We start from the raw sequence: 13,509 nt of genomic DNA, 5'->3' as shown, positions 1-13,509 counted from the left end.
ACCAACTGTGAGAGGCACCTCCTAGCCACTCACTGGGCTGTGAAAAGTTCACTGATCTTCACAGGGGGGTCCCCTCTCACACTCCTTACCCATCACATACCACCCAGATGCTGCTGGACGGGAGAATCAAGGATGGGACAGTGAGCAGTGCCCGCATTGCTCGCTGGACCCTACTCCTCTCCCAGATGGACCTAAGGGTAAAAGATCTCTGCGAGCCAAGGCTCGCAGCCAACATGATCTATCCAAGGACAACCCACCGGTGTTCTGTAGAAGGGGTATGGGAAGGTAACATAGGCTTTCGGGCCGGGTTACACCCCACAGGCCGAGAAATCTATGTAGATGGCTCAAGCACAATATCTGCGGGTGACCAACTCACAGGCTGCGGAGTTTATGACCCAGAGGCAGGCATTGCCCTGGCGATTAAACGCCCCAGTACCATGAGTGCCAGCATGCTAAACTGTCGGTGGTGGTGTATGTGGTTACACACTCCGAGGAATTCCCTACCCCGTACACGATTTGCTCGGACAGTATGTTCACATGCAATTCGTGTACGGAATACCTGGCTATCTGGTCCCATTGCAGATACACATCTGCAGATGGGAAACCCCTGGCAATGAAGTCTTTACTGGAAAAGATCATGGCAGCCGTAGGGGAGGAAGGGAATGTCTGTATTCACAAAGTGAAGGCACATTCAACCACTGAACCCTGCAGCGAGGGAAACCAGTAGGCTGACATGTTGGCCAAGCAAGGTGCTCACACGGGCAAGCTCTGGGACCCGTACAACACAGACCCCATTGCAGCGGTTAGGGGTGGAATTGGGACAGCAGGGAGGGCAGGGGTAGCATTGCCCCCGGACCTGAAAACGCTTCAGACCCAAGACCCCATCCTCAAAACTGTCCTGAACACGCTAGCTAAAGGGGAAAAGGTAGACGGCCCGTACGGCACCGCAGCTATTGCCATTAAAGAAGGCATGCTGTTCAGCGGGGAGCAATGGGTAGTACCGCAACAACACCGGAGAGAGTTCTTCCAGCTGGCCCACGAGGGTCCAGGAGCAGGACACCCCGGACCTGAGACCACTTGGCAGCGGGTGGAACAGGCAGGGTGGTGGCCGGGCCTCAGGGAAGATGTCCGCGAGTTCTGCGCCAGCTGTCTGGTGTGCACTGCCAACAACCCCAACCCCCAGAAAAGTAGGGTAGAGGGACCCTGGCAGTCGATCAAAATCAATTATATCGGGCCCCTAGCCACTGCTCTGGAAGGCTACAAGTACTGCCTAGTGTTGGTGGATGTGTTCAGAGAAGTGTTCTCCCAGTGGGGACTACCACAGTACATGGAGTCTGACCAAGGGAGTCACTTCACCGGGTAGGTGATGCAGGAGACCCTTAAGGTGCTCGGCATCGAGGGGAAATGGCATGCCGCCCACAACCCGCAGTCATCCGGGCCTGTGGAGCGTTTAAATCGCACTATTAAGTAAAACATCTGAAACTAAACGGGGGACTCACCCATGAAGTGGGTAGAGGTCTTGCCACTAGTCCTCATAGGGATCCGGGCCAGCCAGTCAAAGAGCACGGGGTACTTCCCGTACAAGCTTATGACCGGCAGAGCCATGCGAACCCTCACCCATGTACTAGCCCCGGTGCTCACGGAAGGTCAATTTAGAACTCAGCAGAGGAGGACAAAGGGTTTGATTAGGGCAGGGAAAATGGAGTATGAGAAGAAGCTTGCAGGGAACATTAAGGTGGATTGCAAAAGTTTCTATAGGTATGTAAAGAGAAAAAGGTTAGTAAAGACAAACGTAGGTCCCCTGCAGTCAGAATCAGGGGAAGTCATAATGGGGAACAAAGAAATGGCAGACCAATTGAACAAGTACTTTGGTTCAGTATTCACTAAGGAGGACACAAACAACCTTCCGGATATAAAAGGGTTCAGAGGGTCTAGTAAGGAGGAGGAACTGAGGGAAATCTTTATTAGTTGGGAAATTGTGTTGGGGAAATTGATGGAATTGAAGGCCGATAAATCCCAGGGCCTGATGGACTGCATCCCAGAGTACTTAAGGAGGTGGCCTTGGAAATAGTGGATGCATTGACAGTCATTTTCCAACATTCCATTGATTCTAGATCAGTTCCTATCGAGTGGAGGGTAGCCAATGTAACCCCACTTTTTAAAAAAGGAGGGAGAGAGAAAGCAGGGAATTATAGACCGGTCAGCCTGACCTCAGTAGTGGGTAAAATGATGGAATCAATTATTAAGGATGTCATAGCAGCGCATTTGGAAAATGGTGACATGATAGGTCCAAGTCAGCATGGATTTGTGAAAGGGAGATCATGCTTGACAAATCTTCTGGAACCTTTTGAGGATGTTTCAGTAAAGCGGACAAAGGAGAACCAGTTGATGTGGTATATTTGGACTTTCAGAAGGCTTTCGACAAGGTCCCACACAGGAGATTAATGTGCAAAGTTAAAGCACATGGGATTGGAGGTAGTGTGCTGATGTGGATTGAGAACTGGTTGTCAGACAGGAAGCAAAGAGTAGGAGTAAATGGATACTTTTCAAAATGGCAGGCAGTGACTAGTGGGGTACCGCAAGGTTCTGTGCTGGGGCCCCAGCTGTTTACATTGTACATTAATGATTTAGACGAGGGGATTAAATGTAGTATCTCCAAATTTGCGGATGACACTAAGTTGGGTGGCAGTGTGAGCTGCGAGGAGGATGCTATGAGGCTGCAGAGTGACTTGGATAGGTTAGGTGAGTGGGCAAATGCGTGGCAGATGAAGTATAATGTGGATAAATGTGAGGTTATCCACTTTGGTGGTAAAAACAGAGAGACAGACTATTATCTGAATGGTGACAGATTAGGAAAAGGGAAGGTGCAACGAGACCTGGTACATCAGTCATTGAAGGTTGGCATGCAGGTAAAGCAGGCGGTTAAGAAAGCAAATGGCATGTTGGCCTTCATAGCGAGGGGATTTGAGTACAGGGGCAGGGAGGTGTTGCTACAGTTGTACAGGGCCTTGGTGAGGCCACACCTGGAGTATTGTGTACAGTTTTGGTCTCCTAACTTGAGGAAGGACATTCTTGCTATTGAGGGAGTGCAGCGAAGATTCACCAGACTGATTCCCGGGATGGTGGGACTGACCTATCAAGAAAGATTGGATCAACTGGGCTTGTATTCACTGGAGTTCAGAAGAGTGAGAGGGGACCTCATAGAAACGTTTAAAATTCTGACGGGTTTGGACAGGTTGGATGCAGGAAGAATGTTCCCAATGTTGGGGAAGTCCAGAACCAGGGGTCACAGTCTAAGGATAAGGGGTAAGCCATTTAGGACCGAGATGAGGAAAAACTTCTTCACCCAGAGAGTGGTGAACCTGTGGAATTCTCTACCACAGAAAGTAGTTGAGGCCAATTCACTAAATATATTCAAAAGGGAGTTAGATGAAGTCCTTACTACTCGGGGGATCAAGGGGTATGGCGTGAAAGCAGGAAGAGGGTACTGAAGTTTCATGTTCAGCCATGAACTCATTGAATGGCGGTGCAGGCTAGAAGGGCTGAATGGCCTGCTCCTGCACCTATTTTCTATGTTTCTATGTTTCAGGGAAGCGAGCCGGGACAGCTTTGTCAGGAATCTGTTTGAACACCTTAAACAGATTCACTGGCAGGCTGCTAACAACATGAGAAAACAGCATCAGAACAACCGACTGCTGCTAGAGCCACGCAAACACCACGAATGGGAGATAGGGGACCAGGTTATGGTACGGAAGTACACTCGAGTAGGGGCTTTTGAGGCACTGTACATGGGGCCGTATCACATTGTTGACAAGGTAAGCCCAATGGTCTATGCCATAAAGATGCCCCGCTGTACAAAGTGGTTCCACATAAACCAGTGTAAACTGTTTAACTCCGGGATAGCTGCTATGCGCAAAGGGCAGCCAGGAACAGTGAACTGTTCTGGGGACAGGGATCCTCAGCCAGCAGCCTCCGACTGTGGAAAGCCACAAGGGACGTTGCAGACTCACAGTCTGTACCTAGAGGGGCGGTGTACTGTATTACTGGAGGAGCTATCCCCAAAATCATTTGGAACTCAGACGCACCCCCGGTAGCCAGAGCCTTAAGAAGGACTCCCCGCACACCACGGCCTAAGACACAGTGGTCACCAGCACCCCAGTTTCAGTGGATCAGCCCCAGGAAGATTGCCATGAAAAAAAGATTACCCAAGATCAGGGACCAATCTGCAGACAGGGGCCCCCAGCTGGTAGCCTTTGGCGGTGAGTGACTCATGGGAGAGGTAGTGGTGGACCAGCCACCAACTGAGAGTCCCCAGCCTGCAGACCCCGGCTGCGCAGAACCCTCAGTGAATGAAATGAACTCTGCAGCTACACCTAAAGGGGCAGTGTGCTGTAGAACTGGAGGGGCCATTCCCCCGATAATGTGGGACTCAGACACACCTCCGGTAAGAATACTCCGGGTCCTGCGCTGTAGACCGCCTTACCACCGGCCACACAGGCAGCCCAGAGGTCGAAGAAGGAAGGAGAAGAACAGGGATTAACCTGGCCACTCGGAGATGGGTGGCAGATGTATATAACAGTACTATATGAGTTTAAGAATGTTTAGGAGTTTTAGTTTCGGTAAGAATGTAATAATTCCAAGTCACCACGACCTCAAAAAGAAACATGCATATAGAGGTAGTGAGACGAATATTTTAAAAAATCGGTTAATGAAGGAGTTTTGGCCGGCAGCTGTTGTTCGACTAGTGACCGAGACCTGGTAGTATTTGGGGGAGGTGTGAAAAGAACCCATTCGGGAGTAAGAAGAATCCACCTCTACAGCTATTAGAGGAGGATCTAGTGACACAGACCTGGTAGTATTTGGGGAGTAAGAAAGAACCCATCTGCAGAAACTGGGATGAAGACTGTCATGTATTCAACCAGCATTGTAACCCATGTATAAACTGACCTAAGTTGTACACTGTGAGAACACTGACCACTAGGTGGGAGACACTCCTAACCTGGACCTTCAGGTATAAAAGGGGAAGCTCAACCCACCTTCATCACTTGAGTGCTAAGGAATAAAGGACAGGTCACAGACTGACCTTCTCTCAAGCATGGGCTTCGTGTGCATTTATACTGTGTAGTAAGGACGTATCAATGGCGACAAGAAACTGGGATTTAAACCACGCGAGCATGGCCACTAGCAGAACAGACAAGAGGTACTGTGTTAAGGAATGGTTGGGACAGAGATTCAACATTGTTAAGAACATAAGAACATAAGAATTAGGAACAGGAGTAGGCCATCTAGCCCCTCGAGCCTGCTCCGCCATTCAATAAGATCATGGCTGATCTGGTCGTGGACTCATCTCCACTTACCCGCCCTCTCCCCGTAACCCTTAATTCCCTTATTGCTGAAAAATCTATCTATCTTTGACTTGAAAACATTCAATGAGCCAGCCTCAACTGCTTCCTTGGGCAGAGAATTCCACATATTCACAACTCTCTGGGAGAAGAAATTCTTTCTCAACTCGGTTTTAAATTGGCTCCTCCGTATTTTGAGGCTGTGCCCCCTAGTTCTAGTCTCCCCCACCAATGGAAACAACCTCTCTGCCTCTATCTTGTCTATCCCTTTCATGATTTTAAATGTTTCTATAAGATCACCCCTCATCCTTCTGAACTCCAAGGAGTAAAGACCCAGTCTACTCAATCTATCATCATAAGGTAACCCCCTCATTTCTCGAATCAGCCTAGTGAATCGTCTCTGTACCCCTTCCAAAGCTAGTATATCCTTCCTTAAGTAAGGTGACCAAAACTGCATGCATTACTCCAGGTGCGGCCTTATCAATACCTTACACAGTTGCAGCAACACCTCCCTACTTTTGTATTCCATCCCTCTCGCAATGAAGGCCAACATTCCATTTGCCTTCCTGATTACCTGCTGTACCTGCAAACTAACCTTTTGGGATTCATGCACAAGGACCCCCAGGTCCCTCTGCACCACAGCATGTTGTAATTTCTCCCCATTCAAATAATATTCCCTTTTACTGTTTTTTTTCCCAAGGTGGATGACCTCACACTTTCCGACATTGTATTCCATCTGCCAAACCTTAGCCCATTCGCTTAACCTATCCAAATCTCCTTGCAGCCTCTCTGAGTCCTCTACACAACCCGCTTTCCCACTAATCTTAGTGTCATCTGCAAATTTTGTTGCACTACACTCCGTCCCCTCCTCTAGGTCATCTATGTATATTGTAAACAGTTGTAGTCCCAGCACTGATCCCTGTGGCACACCACTAACCACTGATTTCCAACTGGAAAAGGACCCATTTATCCCGACTCTCTGCTTTCTGTTGGCCAGCCAATTCTCTATCCATGCGAATACATTTTCTCTGACTCCGCGTACCTTTATCTTCTGCAGTAACCGTTTGTGTGGCACCTTATCGAATGCCTTTTGGAAATCTAAATACACCACATCCATCGGTACACCTCTATCCACCATGCTCGTTATATCCTCAAAGAATTCCAGTAAGTTAGTTAAACATGATTTCCCTTTCATGAATCCATGCTGCGTCTGCTTGATTGCACTATTCCTATCCAGATGTCCCGCTATTTCTTCCTTAATGATAGTTTCAAGCATTTTCCCCACTACAGATGTTAAACTAACCGGCCTATAGTTACCTGCCTTTTGCCTGCCCCCTTTTTTAAACAGAGGCGTTACATTAGCTGCTCTCCAATCCGCTGGTACCTCCCCAGAGTTCAGAGAATTTTGGTAGATTATAACAAATGCATCTGCTATAACTTCCGCCATCTCTTTTAATACCCTGGGATGCATTTCATCAGCACCAGGGTACTTGTCTACCTTCAGTCCCATTAGTCTGTCCAGCACTACCTCCCTAGTGATATTGATTGTCTCAAGGTCCTCCTTTCCCACATTCCTATGACCAGCAATTTTTGGCATGGTTTTTGTGTCTTCCACTGTGAAGACGGAAGCAAAATAATTGTTTAAGGTCTCAGCCATTTCCACATTTCCCATTATTAAATCCCCCTTTTCATCTTCTAAGGGACCAACATTTACTTTAGTCACTCTTTTCAGTTTTATATATCTGTAAAAGCTTTTACTATCTGTTTTTATGTTTTGCGCAAGTTTACCTTTGTAATCAATCTTCCCTTTCTTTATTGCTTTTTTAGTCATTCTTTGCTGTTGCTTAAAATCTTCCCAATCCTCTAGTTTCCCACTAACCTTGGCCACCTTATACGCATTGGTCTTTGATTTGATACTTTCCTTTATTTCCTTGGTTATCCACGGCTGGTTATCTCTTCTCTTGCTGCCCTTCTTTTTCACTGGAATATATTTTTGTTGCGCATTATGAAAGAGCTCCTTAAAAGTCCTCCACTGTTCCTCAATTGTGCCACCGTTTAGTCCTTGTTTCCAGTCTACTTTAGTCAACTCTGCCCTCATCCCACTGACGTCCCCTTTGTTTAAGCTTAGTACGCTCGTTTCTGACACAACTTCCTCATCCTCAATCTGTATTACAAATTTAACCATATTGTGATCACTCATTCCGAGAGGATCTTTTACGAGGAGATCGTTTATTTTTCCTGTCTCGTTACACAGGACCAGATCCAAAATGGCTTGCTCCCTTGTAGGCTCTGTTACATACTGTTCTAAGAAACAACCCCATATGTATTCTATGAATTCCTCCTCCAGGCTACCCCCTGCGATTTGATTTGACCAATCGATATGTAGGTTAAAATCCCCCATAACTACTGCCGTTCATTTTTCACATGCCTCCATTATTTCCTTGATTATTGCCCGCCCCACCATGAAGTTATTATTTGGGGGCCTAAAAACTACGCTGACCAGTGACTTTTTCCCCTTACTATCTCTAACCTCCACCCACAATGATTCAACATTTTGTTCATTGGAGCCAATATCATCCCTCACAACTGCCCTGATATCATCCCTTATTAACAGAGCTACCCCACCTCCCTTCCCTTCCTGCCTATCTTTCCGAATCGTCAGATACCCCTGTACATTTAATTCCCAGTCCTGGCCACCTTGCAACCATGTCTCTGTAATGGCCACCAAATCATACCCATTTGTAATGATTTGTGCCGTCAACTCATTTACTTTATTTCTAATGCTGCGTGCATTTAGGTGGAGTGTTTTCATCCTAGTTTTTAAACCATGATTTTTAGTTTTTACCCCTCCTGCAGCCCTTTTATATTCAGTGGCCCTTTTTGTTTCTTGCCTTTGGTTTCTCTGCCCTCCACTTTTACTCATCTCTTTTCTGTCTTTTGTTTTTAAAGCAGCACACAGTTCTCCAGGCAGACAAGGGCAGTCAGGCATGCCCCAACATGTAGTCGAACCCAGAGGGGGAGTTCGACAGAGACAATGGCAAGCTGAACAGCAATTCACGCCATTGCAAGGGAAAATGCGGCCAGTAATGGGGCCATCAACACCTGTTAATGGTGCACTCAAGGACAATAACAGGGGCAGTCAGGGATGATCGACTGGCAAGGGACCTTTTGTTTCAAACCGCAACTCATGCTGGAGGCGTGGAGGCATACATTCAGCCGGAGTTTGCAGAGATGAGCAAAATACCTGCAGAAATTGCAGAAATGGACACTGGGGGAAATCGCTGGAAGCTGAAGTTCAGCGAGTTCATGTGGAGCACGTATACAGTTCATACACCAGGACACCACCAATAATGATGAAAGTGCTCCTCAATGGCATCCCAGTATCAATGGAGTTAGACACAGGTGCCAGCCAGTCCCTGATGGGTATCAAACAGTTCGAAAAGTTGTGGGCATCCAAGGCCAGGAGGCCAAAATTATCGCCGATTGACGCACAGCTACGGACTTACACAAAGCAGATCATTCCGGTGCTAGGCAGCGCCACGGTAGTCGTGACCCACAAAGATTCGGAGAACAGGTTGCCACTCTGGATTGTCCCAGGGGACGGTCCCGCACTACTGGGGAGGAGTTGGCTTGCTGTCATGAACTGGAAATGGGGCGATGTCAATGCAATTTCCTCTCTGGAGCGAGTAGCATGCTTACAGGTCCTGAACAAATTTGACTCATTATTTCAACCCGGCATTGGCACTTTCATGGGGGCCAAGGTAGTGATTCACATAAACCCGGATGCCAGACCAGTACACCACAAGGCCAGAGCGGTGCCGTACGTGATGCGGGAAAAGATAGAAGGCGAATTGGACCGCCTGTTGAGGGAAGGCTTCATCTCGCCAGTCGAATTCAGTGACTGGGCGAGCCCGATTGTGCTGGTGCTCAAGGCGGATGGTTCGGTCAGGGTATGTGGCGATTACAAGGCCACCATCAATCGGGTGTCACTCCAAGACCAGTACCCGCTACCGAGAGTGGAGGACCTCTTTGCGACGCTATCCGGTGGCAAACTTTTTTCAAAATTTGACCTGACCTCAGCTTACATGACCCAGGAGCTGGCGACTGAGTCGAAGAAGCTGACCACCATCACGACACACAAGGGATTGTTTGAGTACAACAGATGTCCGTTCGGGATTCGCTCGGCCGCCGCGATCTTCCAACGAAATATGGAAAGCCTCCTCAAGTCGATTCCAGGGACGGTGGTTTTTCAGGACGACATCCTTGTTACGGGTAACGATACTGAAGAACACCTCCACAACCTGGAGGAGGTGCTCCGCAGACTGGACCGGGTAGGTCTGCGACTGAAAAAAGCGAAGTGCGTCTTCCTAGCTCCAGAGGTAGAATTCCTGGGGATGAGGGTAGCAGCAGACGGGATCAGCCCTACTGCATCCAAGACAGAAGCGATTCAGAGAGCACCCAGACCCCATAACATGACGGAGCTGCGTTCGTTCCTGGGGCTCCTGAACTATTTTGGTAACTTTCTTCCCAAATTGAGCACAGTGCTAGAGCCGCTACACGTGCTCCTACGCAAAGGTCGCGAATGGGTCCGCGGGGACAGCCAGGAAAGGACTTTTAACAGAGCACGCAATTTGTTATGTTCCAACAATCTGTTAATGCTATATGACCCATTTAAGAAACTTGTGTTAACGTGCGATACGTCGTCCTAAGGTGTCGGGTGTGTGTTGCAGCATGTCAATGCCAAGGGTCAGTTACAGCCAGTAGCTTATGCCTCCAGGAGTCTGTCCCAGGCAGAAAGGGGCTACAGGATGGTAGAAAATGAGGCGCTCGCATGTGTATATGCGGTAAAGAAAATGCACCAGTACCTGTTTGGCAGGAAATTTGAGCTGGAGACAGATCACAAACCCCTAACGTCCCTTTTGGCCGACAACAAGGCCATAAATGCAAACGCATCGGCCCGCATACAGAGGTGGGCACTCATGTTAGCTGCCTATGACAACACAATTCGGCACAGACCGGGCACCGAAAACTGCGCCGATGCACTCAGCAGGCTCCCACTAGCCACCACTGAGGGGGCTACTGAGCATGGTGCTGAGATGGTCATGGCTGTTGAAGCTTTCAGAAGTGAAGGCTCACCCGTGACAGCCCGTCAGATTAAAGTTTGGACAAATAGAGACCCGCTATTGTCTCTAGTCAAGAAATGTGTCCTGAATGGGGACTGGGCAGCCACGTACAGGGCATGCCCTGAGAAATTTAAACCATTTCACAGGCGCAAGGATGAACTCTCGATTCAGGCCGATTGCCTACTGTGGGGAAACCGCGTAGTCATGCCCCAGATGGGCAGAGAGGTGTTCATCAGAGAACTCCACAATGGGCACCTGGGCATTGTCACGATGAAGGCAATTGCCAGGTCACACGTTTGGTGGCCAGGGATAGACGCAGATCTGGAACTTTGTGTTCGCAGGTGCAACACGTGTGCCCAGCTGGACCATGCGCCCAGGGAAACTCCCCCTTAGCCCCTGGCCATGGCCCACCAAGCCTTGGTCACGCATCCATGTGGACTACGCAGGTCCTTTCATGGGGAAAATGTTTTTGGTTGCAGTAGACGCCTACTCCAAATAGATCGAGTGTGACCTTTTAAATTCAAGCACATCCTCTGCCACGGTGGAAAGTCTACGGGCAATGTTCGCCGCCCACGGTCTACCAGACATCTTGGTCAGCGACAATGGCCCGTGCTTCACAAGCACTGAATTCCAGGACTTCATGGCAGGCAATGGAATTAACCATGTTAGAACGGCACCGTTCAAGCCGGCCTCAAACGGCCAGGCAGAACGAGCAGTGCAGATAATCAAACCCACTTATCACGCCTCCTGTTGGCCTATAGATCCCGACCACACTCGCTCACAGGGGTTCCACCCACAGAGCTACTAATGAAAAGGACGCTCAAAACCCGATTATCCCTTATACACCCCACCATGAAAGAAATTGTCGAGAGCAGGCGCCAGTCACAATATGACTACCATGACAGGAATGCGAGGGCGCGATGTATTGATGTAAATGATCCTGTTTTTGTCCTCAACTATGCTGCAGGGCCCAAATGGCTCGCAGGCACTGTGGTTGCCAAAGAGGGAAATAGGATTCTGGTAATTAAACTTACCAATGGACAAATCTGCCGCAAACATGTGGATCAAACAAAAAGGAGGTTCAGCAACCCCATAGAAGAAGCAGAGGAAGAACACGATATAGAGTTCACTCCACCACAGGTGACCGAACACCGGAACCAAAGGGAGGAGAGCCCAGTCACTGTGGGCAGTCTGGACAGGCCTGAGGCACTGCAAACAGCAGACACTCAGGCCAGCGCCCAACAACCGGAGCCCCAACTCAGGCGCTCTACAAGGGAGCGTAAACCACCAGCGAGACTCAACCTGTGATCCCAATAAGACTTTGGGGGGGGGTGATGTCATGTATTCAACCAGCATTGTAACCCATGTATAAACTGACCTAAGTTGTACACCGTGACCACTAGGTGGGAGACACTCCTAACTTGGACCTTCAGGTATAAAAGGGGAAGTTCCACCCACCTTCATCACTTGAGTGCTAAGGAATAAAGGACAGGTCACAGACTGACCTTCTCTCAAGCATGGGCCTCGTGTGCATTTATACTGTATAGTAAGGACGTATCAAAGACAGCTCAGTTATTTAAAGACTTTATTGAGTTTCCGTGAAGAAATAAGCTTAAGTTGGAACTCGATCACCTGTGGTCAAGCTGGAGAGCTTTTCTCAGGGCTGGGCTATCTGTTTTATGTGTCCCTACAGGAAGGAGATCGACATGAAAAGGGTCCTGCCCCTCCAATCCTGATTGGAATGAGCATTGGTGACCGAGGTGACGTGGAAGAATCCCTCATTTATGGGTGCTCGGGAGGGAGAGCACCGATTGTAACTGCAGGGGGTGGCACACCGGGTGTGGAAGAGTTCCCCGTTTATTTCCACAAAAGAAGGTGGCCAGGGTGGCTGGGGTCTAACTCCCAGGCCGGGTTTACCTACGGGGAAGCCTCCTTCACATGTCCCAGGATGCCGATCGTTGCTGCGCGGGTCAGTGTTATGGAAGGAAAACGTGTGCATTTGACTTATAAAGGATGGATTCCCCTGGATAGATGGTGATGGCTCAGGAAGCTGAGCAAGGACACGGGGGACCAGGAATCTGACTGGGAGCGACTCGGTAATGATACTTACGGACCATCACGGGAACACAGGGATGAGTGAGTGTGTGTTGGGACACATGGTGGGAGTCGGATCGGGGATTTACGTATGCATGTGGCGATCAGAGGGGATCTGTCCCGCAGTCATATCGATCGCCTTTGCCAGGCAATGGCAAGATGACGGGAAGGGGATCGGGTGGGATTCCAGCCTACGCAGGTGTGCGGTCCCACACTTCCCACTCCCAATCAATGCCACCGAACTTGTAGCACGCATCAAGAAACCCCTGCCCACGACCCCGACAGTACGGACAGGAATAGAGAGGTGTCCTACCACCACCGAGGGACCAGGGAATGGATTAGTATTGGTACCGACCGACAAGGTGTTATACCAGGAGGTACACTATGCAGTAGCTTCAGTTATTTTAAACCTGACCGAGGTGCACGTACCTGACTGGTGCCTGAAGGAAACAGAGCAGCTATACCAGGCCCTACTCAGAGAAATATTCAAGAAATTTTAAGAGTTAGATTTTGGCAATGTAGACAAAGCACATGTATACACCCTACAAGTTGGGGACACTATGGGCATGGGGAGACAAAGAAGGGGAACCTGGAACGACATTTTTACTGCATATAATATAGGATCCTCTGTGATAAATAGTATGGACGATATAGAACTGCAAATGCAAATAAATAGCCGAAAGACTCAACGAAGAAAGATCCTAAAAGAGGACAACACATTGGTGGGTTCAGAGCTGCACGAGTACCAGGCCATGAAGATCCATTTAAAATAAATTATTGCTGAGCTAGAAAGACATGCACAAACAGTTAATGCACTCATACGGGATGATAGGAATGCTTCAGATCAGGCTGCACAGAATGAGGTGTGTGTGCTGTATGGGGCATGGTTGTTGGGCGAGGGCTGCAACAAACTGGAGGATTTAAAACAAGGTTTAGTCCCCTCCTGGATC

This window comes from Pristiophorus japonicus, chromosome 2, assembly GCF_044704955.1.
Source record: "Pristiophorus japonicus isolate sPriJap1 chromosome 2, sPriJap1.hap1, whole genome shotgun sequence".
Classification (NCBI taxonomy): domain Eukaryota; kingdom Metazoa; phylum Chordata; class Chondrichthyes; family Pristiophoridae; genus Pristiophorus; species Pristiophorus japonicus.
Note: the sequence above shows the minus strand (reverse complement) of the source record.